The sequence below is a fragment of the Anoplopoma fimbria genome, unplaced genomic scaffold, assembly GCF_027596085.1.
Source record: "Anoplopoma fimbria isolate UVic2021 breed Golden Eagle Sablefish unplaced genomic scaffold, Afim_UVic_2022 Un_contig_13601_pilon_pilon, whole genome shotgun sequence".
In the NCBI taxonomy this organism is placed as follows: Eukaryota; Metazoa; Chordata; class Actinopteri; order Perciformes; family Anoplopomatidae; genus Anoplopoma; species Anoplopoma fimbria.
The window spans coordinates 1540-13746 of record NW_026554406.1 but is presented as its reverse complement, the minus strand read 5'-3'; the positions used below and the strand labels follow the sequence as shown (position 1 = coordinate 13746).

At 40.8% G+C, this 12207-nt stretch overlaps 1 long non-coding RNA gene across 1 annotated transcript; it reads right to left on the bottom strand.

Annotated features, from left to right (window-relative positions):
• Window positions 1–5279: 5279 nt before the first annotated feature.
• On the bottom strand, window positions 5280–11481 carry LOC129088605 (uncharacterized). Its single transcript, XR_008531031.1, has 3 exons — window positions 11294–11481; window positions 7239–7483; window positions 5280–5800 (listed from the first exon to the last, which is right to left on the bottom strand). It is a non-coding gene; the product is annotated as an uncharacterized LOC129088605 (long non-coding RNA).
• Between the last annotated feature and the right edge of the window lie 726 nt (window positions 11482–12207).

Here is a 12207-nt window from a genome sequence, read left to right as displayed (position 1 = left end):
TTTTCTAGTTGCCGATCTCTGATAATGTTACATTCTAAATCATCAATCTGTGTTTAAATTGATAGGAAGTGAGCTTGTGATGTTAGCAGCGCCACTAATGGCTAACGAATGAAAGTTCCGTTCAGTTACATTATAATGCGTCAATGCTCTGTGAAAATTTCTGTTGCGAGAACGTCAATTATAATTATAACCTTTTCATGTGTTCAAATATAATCTCGCAAAATGTAATGTTGGCAAAAAAAAGGAATAGTCTTGTAGACAAGCTGAGATCTGCCAATATGGATCATCAATGATCAGCAAAATATCTCTTAAAGTTATGTTTGCTCCCTTTGTTTTTGTGCTGATACGATCCGTGATCTGATCTGTGACTGTGATCCGTGATACGATCCAAACCATGAGTTTTATGATCCATTGCATCACTAGTCGACAACAACCGCACTCACCACGCCACTGCAACAAAATCACAGCAAGCAAAAAGATAGAACGACTAATTTATAAATGTAATCTGTGCAAATGATGTACAGGCAATGAACATAAACAGTTCAAGTAGGTAACTAACATCGTTAAGTACCAAACGTACCAAACACTGGATGACTCTTTCAAAGGGAGAGAGATTCTCTCGAGACGGTGATAAAGATTACAGAGAGGGTTTGTTTTTGTTTTTTTATTTAAAACATAAAAAACCCCATTAATGACCACGTGGATGGAGGCAATTTATTTTCTTAAACCAATGCAGAGCTATTCAATTGTCAAGCATATACAATTGATTGATTGTAATAGTTTTGATGTACTGTGTAGCTCAGTCAAGGAAAATAGAAGTATCTGATTTGGTCTCAGCAGATACACAATTTAATGATTGGGGCAAAGAAGCATCTCTCTCTTTACTGCACATTGGCTAATGTTTAGCACACAACATAGGCACTAAATTATTCCTTAAAGAAGTTAGCTACTTGTATAACACATAAATTTAGGGCCGGCCGGCCTGCAACACACTGGCAGAATTATCATTGTTGACCACACACACACACACACACACACACACACACACACACACACACACACACACACACCAGTCAGCTGTCACATAACTGTCAACAAGTCTTGCTGAGGAATACATACACATACTCTCACACAGATAAACATGCATTCTTTCTTTGCATAACTCAGTTTTTCTCTCTCTCTCTCTTCACCCATTTATCTCACACACATGCGTACATATACGCAGGCTAAGATGATATACTGCTGAATAAAGAATATCAAAGTTAGCATTTATCCACTTTTACTCCACGTTTCAACTGGTCTGAAAGGTCCTGAGTTATGTGTCACATGAAACCCCTTAGACAAGTGATAAGGGTATAGTCATTTTGTCAACAAACTTAACTCAGTCTCAGTCCTCTTAAAGTGGACCAAAAAGTGAGCCAACAGAAAAGGGCCTCAGTTCTTCTTGCCTTCACATTGTCAGTTCATTTGAAAGAGGATTCAGTTCTCTTCTGGTCTGCTGCAGCTCTGACGGGGCCTCTGACCTCTTTCTGTTTGCGCAACAGTTCGTCTGGAGCACAGATCTTACTTTTGACATCGTCTTTTTTGTTATTCGACGTGGCACTACAGTGTGGCCCTAATTAAATAAATTGAGCCCATAGACATCTTTGTGACCAATATGGAAAATGCAGCGCTCTCAGTGGACTTTTTAATGCTCAAGGCATGAAAATCATCAAGTTTTTGAAACAGGGTTAGTTAATGTGTTTTGTGATCAATTACTTTAATATTTACTTTAATATTTGTATAACACTAAAGGCAACTCTCTGCTCTCTACACAGCACAATAAAACCTCAGCCGAGCACACACACACACAGAGCATGTGGGGGCGGGACTGACACAAACAGTGAGGCACATTTTTCCATCATTATGCTCACATCCTTTGGAAGCAGAGGCTGGAGGTTGTAAAATATATTGCATATCGAATCACAAATAAATTTGATCAGGGTCCAAAATTAATGTTATAAGGTAGGCCGCGCAACAAACATGAGTAGTAATCTAACCTGGCAGCCGGCGCTTGTTTTTCAAGCATTCAGGTGCAATAGCATGTGATCTGTCTATTGCAAGCTCAGAGGGCTAAAATGGAAAGGAAAAGGACATGGAGAGTTTTGTGTTCACAATGCTCAGGTTTAGTGATCCATGACACAGACCTGAGTCGCGCTATACTCAGACCACCTCCAGAGGATTTCTGAGTACAGTTTGCTTCAGAGGGTTTGAGTTCTTTTGGAGTGTTTACATGCGCACAAAAAATGCTTGGGGACAAATTGAGGTTCTTGAATGAAAGTTTAAATGTCTGTTAATTCAGGTTTTTTACCTGCCTTTGTGTGTGGTGGTGCAAGAGTGAGTACAAGCACATACAGTGGGTACGGAAAGTATTCAGATCCCTTTACATTTTTCACTCTTTGTTTCATTGCAGCCATTTGCTAAAATCGAAAAAGTTCATTTTTTTTTCGCATTAATGTACACTCAGCAACCCATCTTGACAGAAAAAAACAGAAATGTAGAAATTTTTGCAAATTTATTAAAAAAGAAAAGCTGAAATATCACATGGTCATAAGTATTCAGACCCTTTGCTGTGACACTCATATTTAACTCACATGCTGTCCATTTCTTCTGATCCTCCTTGAGATGGTTCTACTCCTTCATTGGAGTCCAGCTGTGTTTAATTAAACTGATTGGACTTGATTAGGAAAGGCACACACCTGTCTATATAAGACCTTACAGCTCACAGTGCATGTCAGAACAAATGAGAATCATGAGGTCGAAGGAACTGCCCAAGGAGCTCAGAGACAGAATTGTGGCAAGGCACAGATCTGGCCAAGGTTACAAAAGAATTTCTGCAGCACTCAAGGTTCCTAAGAGCACAGTGGCCTCCATAATCCTTAAATGGAAGAAGTATGGGATGACCAGAACTCTTCCTAGACCTGGCCGTCCAGCCAAACTGAGCAATCGTGGGAGAAGAGCCTTGGTGAGAGAGGTAAAGAAGAACCCAAAGATCACTGTGGCTGAGCTCCAGAGATGCAATAGGGAGATGGGAGAAAGTTCCACAAAGTCAACTATCACTGCAGCCCTCCACCAGTCGGGGCTTTATGGCAGAGTGGCCCGACGGAAGCCTCTCCTCAGTGCAAGACATATGAAAGCCCGCATAGAGTTTGCCAAAAAACACATGGAGGACTCCCAAACTATGAGAAATAAGATTCTCTGGTCTGATGAGACCAAGATTGAACTTTTGGCGTTAATTCTAAGCGGTATGTGTGGAGAAAACCAGGCACTGCTCATCACCTGCCCAATACAATCCCAACAGTGAAACATGGTGGTGGCAGCATCATGCTATGGGGGTGTTTTTCAGCTGCAGGGACAGGACGACTGGTTGCAATTGAAGGAAAGATGAATGCGGCCAAGTACAGAGATATCCTGGAAGAAAACCTCCTCCAGAGTGCTCAGGACCTCAGACTGGGCCGAAGGTTCACCTTCCAACAAGACAATGACCCGAAGCACACAGCTAAAATAACAAAGGAGTGGCTTCGGAACAAGTCTGTGACCATTCTTGACTGGCCCAGCCAGAGCCCTGACCTAAACCCAATTGAGCATCTCTGGAGAGACCTGAAAATGGCTGTCCACCAACGTTCACCATCCAACCTGACAGAACTGGAGAGGATCTGCAAGGAAGAATGGCAGAGGATCCCCAAATCCAGGTGTGAGAAACTTGTTGCATCATTCCCAAGAAGACTCATGGCTGTACTAGCTCAAAAGGGTGCTTCTACTCAATACTGAGCAAAGGGTCTGAATACTTATGACCATGTGATATTTCAGTTTTTCTTTTTTAATAAATTTGCAAAAATTTCTACATTTCTGTTTTTTTCTGTCAAGATGGGTTGCTGAGTGTACATTAATGCGAAAAAATAATGAACTTTTTCGATTTTAGCAAATGGCTGCAATGAAACAAAGGGTGAAAAATTTAAAGGGGTCTGAATACTTTCCGTACCCACTGTATATTGCCATATTGAAAATGTTTTTGAGAGGCAAAAAGAGAGACGTAAACAAATATGGATTGAAGCAGAATACTTTGTCAGATAAAACATGCTGTGGATTTTGGAAATTATTATTTTGATCATTTTTATATGAATTCTGACTTTTGTATTGAGGACTGACTGAGACCATTAAGATACTGACACAAGTGTGTTTGAGAGAGAGAGCCCTCACCCACAAAGAGACTCTAGAGAGATGCCCCATCAGCCAGCTCGTTCCAGGACTCAGTTCACAAACCCAAGCAGAGCTGCAAGACAGAAGCCCCGTTGGACTAAGCCAAATTATAAGAAAAATAAAAGTACTTTGACACATTGAAAATAACCATTATTTTTATTAGAAACACTACTAGCATCCACTCAAAAAAGTCTGTGCACTCTGAAAAAAAACAATGGGGCTCAGAAATATGGGCCATATGGGCACTCAGCGTAGTTATTAGTAATACAATTTGAATGTCAACTTTATGAATGAAGCTTCAAACTATTCAGTACAGCCCTACAAGCAACACAACAGTATTCAAGCAGGGGAAAGGCAATTGGTGTTTAAATAGAAAGGTGGTGGGCGCTAGAGGGACTGTTAATCTGGATAGGGGCATTTATTTTGGTGTTGAGTTCTCATATTAACAATCTTTCATATATATATATATGGAAACCACAGAGGGTGTCAGAGGGAGCATACCAGATCCTGTTCCAGACTGTGGCAACTTTTATTACTAGAAGTAGATTAGTTTTGTCAGTTTTGAGTTCTTTAAAAGTCTGAATGGTTTTATCAGGTTGCAGTGACTTCCCGCAGTCTCCGTTGGTTGCCTGCCAAACCCATGGTGACAACAAGACTCCAGGAAGCCATTGTGCCCAGTTGCTGGTCACCAAAAATAATTTCTAGCACAAACTGGATGTTTTCACATTTCTGTTTGCATTAATATTGTGTTACGTAGAATATGTCTACTGGTCTGGTTTGGTGTTTGGTATAACATCAAATCGATTTGAACATTTTTACATCAACCCAAGCCTACGTCCTGGCACTAGTTCCATACGTATCAAGCTATTCCTTTAAGTCAATGTTTTACCGGTTTACAAATTATATTTGTGAGCCTACAAGCCTATATAATTCATCAATTCAAGGCTCATTTATTGTCATTATGCACAACACAGTTGTAGCCCATTTGTTACACAAGATAAACAAGACAAAAACAAACAGAACAAAAAAAATGAGGGCATTTCTGTAGAGCATTTTTTGAATGTCATTAGGAAGAACAGGAATACAAACATCTGGGCAGATAACATGGCCAGCATTGTCTATCAACTTTGACTATGTTTGAGCACCAAACGACATTGACAGAGTCCACCTCCTCTGTGCTACTCCGTTCTGCTGTTCGTATATTAAGAACAGCTCGTGTGGGATGCCTCGATGGAGCCAGGTCTCTGTCAAGATGTGGACACAAAAGTCATCGACCTCCCGTTGCTGGGTTCGCCTGAAGTCTTATTTCATCCATCTATTTTTCCTGCGACCGGACATCAGACAGCCAGAAGCAGGCTGGATAGTGGAGAAGTCATAGGTCCTAGCTGGGTTAGCTTGGCTTCCATCTCGGCTCTCCTCACTGGGGTAGTTGACACAGCTTTTAGTGGCGTTAGGTCCGGCAGGTCTCGCTGGGTGGTCGGCCGAGGACGGTGATCCTCTCAAGGTCCGCTAAACTTTATCCAATCCCCACACTTCCTTTTTCAATGTTGATAAGTGTATTCTGTCATATATTAGTGGTCCAGTAATCAGTTCAGTAATCCGTAAAGAGAGAACAAATTAAGACAAAAATACTATAAAACCTATAAACTATTTAGGTTGGAAATTTCTTTTTTTCTAAAATCGTTTGTGCATACTACTGTAAAGTGTATACACACACACACAAACAAGAGAATTCCAGAAATATCCCACAAAAATTTGTTCATTTCAGATCTATCTGAAAACTTCACATCAGATCAAAATTGCAAGAGGAAATGTCATTAAATGTCTCTTTAAAATGTGAAATCATTTCCAGCACCGTGACACTCTTAAAATGTTCCTTTTTTCCAAATACGACAGTGTTTGCTCCAGCTTGGGGCTTTATGGCTTTAGCAGACACAACCACATAAACACACTTATTTGTAACATTTTCATTTTTTAAATTAAAAATCAAGCCAAAGTGCATCCATGCATGCAAGTCGGAATTTAGTTTGAATGTCTCAAACTGCTACAGTGTAAATTATACTGATATAGTGTTGCAATTTTTTTACATATTTGCCTGAAATGATATCCTGATTTCAAAGATTTCGAACTGTTATAGCCTTCTTTCATACTCCAAAATATCACCTGCTGAAGACATTTAGCACATGCAAAACAGGCCCTATTAGCATACAATTGTTTACTTTTTTCCCTACCAAACATAAAAATAGCTCATTTGAAAACACTGATGTTGGTTTTCAAATGTATTTCCAAAGTTCTAAATAGTTTGATGCAATCAAGACCAAAGCTGGGTGAGTGAGGCAGTCTTCAGAAAAAGTAATCTTTAATGTGAGTATTTATCCCATTTGAGTGAAGCTTAAACAGCACTCTAGGGATTGAGATGTCTGGATAAAGCATTGTCTTCCACAAATGAATGGTAAAGATACCACCCCCCCCCCTTAATTTCCCCTTAAATGGTAATGTGTGACTTTAGGAGCATTCTGAGATGGCGTTTTTCATATGAGCACACTGAGGTCAATTGAGCTTAGGGGATTCTCTATTGACATGCACTCAGTGCTTAGTGTTCGAATCTAGCAGTTACCAGGCAAAGGTCCAGGGACCTCCAGTTTCTAGAAGAGACTCACAACAGAAATGTGTGTCAAAGCCATGACACAACAAGGCAGCATATAAAGTAAATGTATAAAGAGAACTACCTCCATCTATGCAGACTACAATAGACTTATGGGCCAAGTCACATCTGGCAACACTGAAACTCATGAAATTGTGGGTCTAAAATCCAAAAGGATCCCATAGCGGGGCCCTTCTTATGATCATGTAAGTTTACGAAACGTGACACTACTCTTGAGTAAACTTTACTTTTATGGCGCTGCACTACAAAATGTCTGTTACAACAGCAAACCAGCAGGACTTTAATTTTAGTCATTTCAATCTAAAATAACCATCATCAGACAAACATAACTTACAGTTTGGAGCTTGTGGCTATAGTCATCTGACACGTTCGCGTTCGGTGCGTCCAGGGCGCAACGTGCCGACCGTAGAGCTCCCCAAGGCGGACGGCCGGGAACCGGAGAATCCCCGAGGCACAGAGCGCTAAGCACCCGGCATTCCTGCCTCTGCTTGAGCAGCTCCAGCTCACACAAGCCGGCCAAGCTGGCCTCCAGACGCTCCTTATTCCGTCTGCGCTCCGCTTTCATGGGCAGAGAGAACGCTGGGAACATGACAAAAAAATAACCTTTAGCTTTTGTCAAGATCCTAGCGTCCCGTTTTTACTCTTCACTTTTTCCCCCAACAAAGGGAAACGAAACAAATCTGCCGAAATCCTGATCCACTCTTCTTTTTCTCTGGATACCCTCTGGAGCAGTAGAGGCTGGAGGTTTCAGCTGCTGAACTAACTTACCGCTGTAGGACTCGGACCTATTCCCCTCCTCTGCCTGAGCTCCCAGTACCGCGGTGAAGTTAGCTTTACTTTGGATATTTGACAGACATTCACCCTGGACCATAGACTATCTGGACACAGCGCCCAGTGAGCATTTTTACATTACATTACATTACAGTCATTTAGCAGACGCTTTTATCCAAAGCGACTTACAGGAAGTGTATTCAACATAGGTATTCAAGAGAACTACTAGTCACCAGAAGTCATAAGTGCATCTCCTTTCTTAAACAAGCATCTTAAAGCATAAGCCAGAGCAAAAGTATAGTGCAGAGGCAATTACTATGAAAACAATAATTGCAACAGACTAATCCGAATATAACAAGTGCTACAAACTACTACGAATAGGATAAGTGCAGTAAACAAATACAAATTCAATAAGTGCAGCAACTAATACGAGTGCAATAAGTGCTACGAGGAAGGCTCAGGGTAGTACTTCTTTTACCGTTGAAAATACGTTTAAAAACTACTATAATCACCTATTCAAAGACATGTACACGTTCACAATTGTACAATATTTCACTTGGATTTGCATTATTACATTTTTTCATCCACTACAGTATGTTAATACTAGCAACCATTACGATATCATGGAAGCTTCTTGTTGGCAGCACCTGTCTATTTAGTTCCATATTGATGACATTTTATATTAATAATTAAATACGTTGACATTTTCCTTTAAAGTATTAATACAAAAGATAAGAAGCACTAAAATCCCATTTGAGTGTCAGTGTGTCTTGTGTAGCGTAAAGTTCCTGAAAAAACTCATTGTTTTCTATCAAAATATTTATGTAAAATATATGAAGTACACATTAATTCTGTGTTATTTCAACAGTAATATATTGATGATCTCTAAACCAGCCACCAGCAGCTAAAGACGGGGGCTGGGAGGTGAGCCTACTGCCATAATGGAGCTGAACTGAAGCCACTTGGTCCGGAGTGTCTGTGGAATATCCAACCTAAAACTAGCTTCATCGGGATCTCGAACATGTAGTCTCTCTCAGGCAGCTGTTGGTGGAGCCTGTAAAGCCATGCAGCCCTTTGGTTGGCTCTATCAGACTCCCACAACCACTTGAGGCCAATTTAGTCTCATACTCAAATGAACGCTGATCTCAAGTTAATAAAAGAAGAAATAAAAAAAAGAAATATAATAAAAAAGCAACAACAGAAACCCATGATGTCACAATGAGTGATACAAGACACACTACGTAGTAATAGCTCAAATAGATTTTTGTTGTATTTATTTCTGAGATTTTAACAGTATTCAATGTTACTCATTCCGAGCATTTTTATCAAAAACCTAAGTTTTAGGTAAATTGTCAATTTTTGCCATCACCTCTGTGGACTTGTTACGCCCCTGAAAAATGGGGATAAATAATCACGAGAGTGACGTGATACTGTTCCCTCAGTAAGAACTTTACTGTAATGAGGAAAATATCGCGGTTTCCCCTAGGTATGTGGGCGGAGACCAAAGCAATCGATCTCAGACTCAAGATCAAGACCACTATGTAGATCACAGTTTAATACTATTGTACCTGAAAAACAAAGAACAAAGTAAACAATGTAAGAAACATTTTTTTTTGGCATGATGAATTTTAACTCTTTCATAACTTTATAATTTTAGTAAACCCTTTTGTTGTTTATGAATTATCTTTTTAACCACATCACAGTTTTTAACATAACAGACCATGAATTTAATTAAATAAAATTTATTTCATATAGTCCAAACTCACAAATTTGCCTCAGAGGGCTTTACAATCTGTACACATGCGACATCCTCTGTCCCAGAACCCTAACATCGGCACAGGAAAAACTCCCCTAAAACAAAACCTTTAACAGGGAGAAAAAAGGAAGAAACCTATGAGAGAGCGACAGAGGAGGGATCCTTCTCCCAGGATGGACAGAATGCAATAGATGTCATGTGTACAGAATGAACAACATAACAGAGTTACAACACATTCAATGTATATGACATAAATTATTCATATAATCACAGTAGTAAGCAGAGTAACGAAGGAGAAAATAAAGACTACTTATAATAAAAGCAGCAATGACTATAGTAGAATTAAAATAATGATATAGGGAATAGTATTAGTAATGTGACAATTATAAAAATAATGGTCATAGCAGTGGGTGTCAGCAGGGCCACAGCAGGAGGCCCGACCACGCGGTCCAGGTACCACAACAATTCATAGAAACCTGTGTGGTGAGAAAGCACAAAGACTCAAGGGTAGAAGCAAAGCCAATAAGCGTAATAGTACAGGGAATAATAATAGTAATGTGACTAATAATAGTTGTATTAGCAGTGGGTGTCAGCAGGGCCACAGCAGGAGGCCCGACCACACGGTCCAGGTACCACAACAATTCATAGAAACCTGCGTGGTGAGAAAGCACAAAGACTCAAGGGTAGAAGCAAAGCCAATAAGCGTAATAGTACAGGGAATAATAATAGTAATGTGACTAATAATAGTTGTAGTAGCAGTGGGTGTCAGCAGGGCCACAGCAGGAGGCACGCCCACGGTCCAGATGTAAACACGATTCATGGAATCACAAGGACTCATGTGCATAAATGGGACATGAATGCACATAAAGATGGAGGGAGAGAAGATAGAGGAGCTCACTGTATCCTAGGTAGCCCCCTGGCAGTCTAGGCCTATTGCAGAATATCTAGGGGCTGGACCAAGGCAAACCTGAGCCAGCCCTAACCATAAGCGTTATCAAAAAGGAAGGTCTTAACCTCTTGTAGACGATTGTCGCGAATTAATGCAGCCGAGGTGGCGTATGTATCCCACTAATACCTATTGATGCATAGTCGACACATACCAAGGATCGTATTTGGGGCGGCTGTGGCACATGAGGTAGAGCGCTTGTCCCGTAACCACAAGGTTGGTGGTTCAAACCCCTCTACTGGCAACATGCCGAGGTGTCCTTGAGCGAGACACCTAACCCCAAGTTGCTCCCCGGGTGCTTCATTGCAGCCCACTGCTCCTCCGGGATGGGTTAAATGCAGAGAAATAATTTCCCCATTGTGGGACTAATAAAGGATTGATTATTATTATTATTATTATTATTTGGAAGCACTTTGCCGCCGTCTAGTGGTCTGAGTGGAAACTACACCCGTTGACGGAACCGGAAGTGCGGCTCGGCAGACCTCATCGATTTTCCCGGCTAAATTCGGTGAATTGTCCAAATTTGAGGTAAGTTGTGCTAAGATAAAAATACATACCAGCTTATTGGTTGCTTCTACTGCTAATATATCGGAATAGACTACATGTGATGAAAATTGTCGACGTAACTTGCATATTTTGGTTTGTCGCGTTTTCGCTACATTAGGCAGTAATGGCTGCAAATGAATAATATTGTATTTAGGTGCAATATCGTAGAAAATCGAATTCCTGTGCATATAGTTCAAATGTTTTGAAGTATATAAACATAAGTATCCTTATATGATTGTAAATCTGACATTTGGTTCTGTCACAGATTGTGGTGTGGACCCAAAAGCAGAACGACCAGGAGACAGATAAAGTTCTGGAGCTTTATTCAAAGCTGAGAACACAGCAGACAGACAGGCAGGATATGACTCACACTGGGAAACAGGCAGGGGATCAGGCAGACGGAAAACAGAGGAAGCGGAGGCTAAACTCGTGGTCGGGGACAGAAGGCTGAGTCGTTGACCGGGGCACAGGCAAGGTAGGGAAGTCCAGACAGGCAGGCAGGGTCGGCAACGGGAAATCAGTCCACGGAAATTGCTGGAAGGTCTGACATAAATGCAACGAACGATCTGGCCACGAGTGAGTGGATGACCGGGGTTGATATACTGCAGAGTTGATGAGTAGATTGAAGGCAGGTGTGTGGCTTGGAGCAGGTGAGTATGCTTGGCAGTAATCAGGGAGCTGGGGAGAGTGAGAGGAGTGACACGCCCACCTCACAGACACACACACAGAGATAAACAAACAAGGGAGCACAGGAGACACAAGGGCAAGGGAAAACACATGAAACACAAGGAATAACCAGAGACATGGCCATGACAGGTTCATTGAGTATATAATATATATAATAATATATAATACCCAGGGACTACAGATGAAAATTAGCTTATAGCTAACTCTGTTACTGCTAAGAAGCTGTGCATTGTACCTGTCAAATAAACAAATAAATAAAAATAAATATAACTATACAGAAATAGAAATATAGACTGTACAGTTGTACTGTATGTACAACTGTATGTGCAGAGTAAGTGTGCAACATTGAATTATGTGCAAAACAGAATAAAAATATAATGCTGGGATATAAATGTAATTTCTGCCCTTTATTTTTCGGCAGAACTAAATGGACACATCAACTTTCTACGGGAAGCGAGCTGGTGGACTTCAAACCAGGGTTCCACCAGTCGAAAGTGATGACAGCTGTCTCAGTGACGATAGCGATGAAGACTACAGACCTACACCAGGTGATGAAAGCAGCAGTGATGAAGACTCTGACAGCAGTCATGATGCACC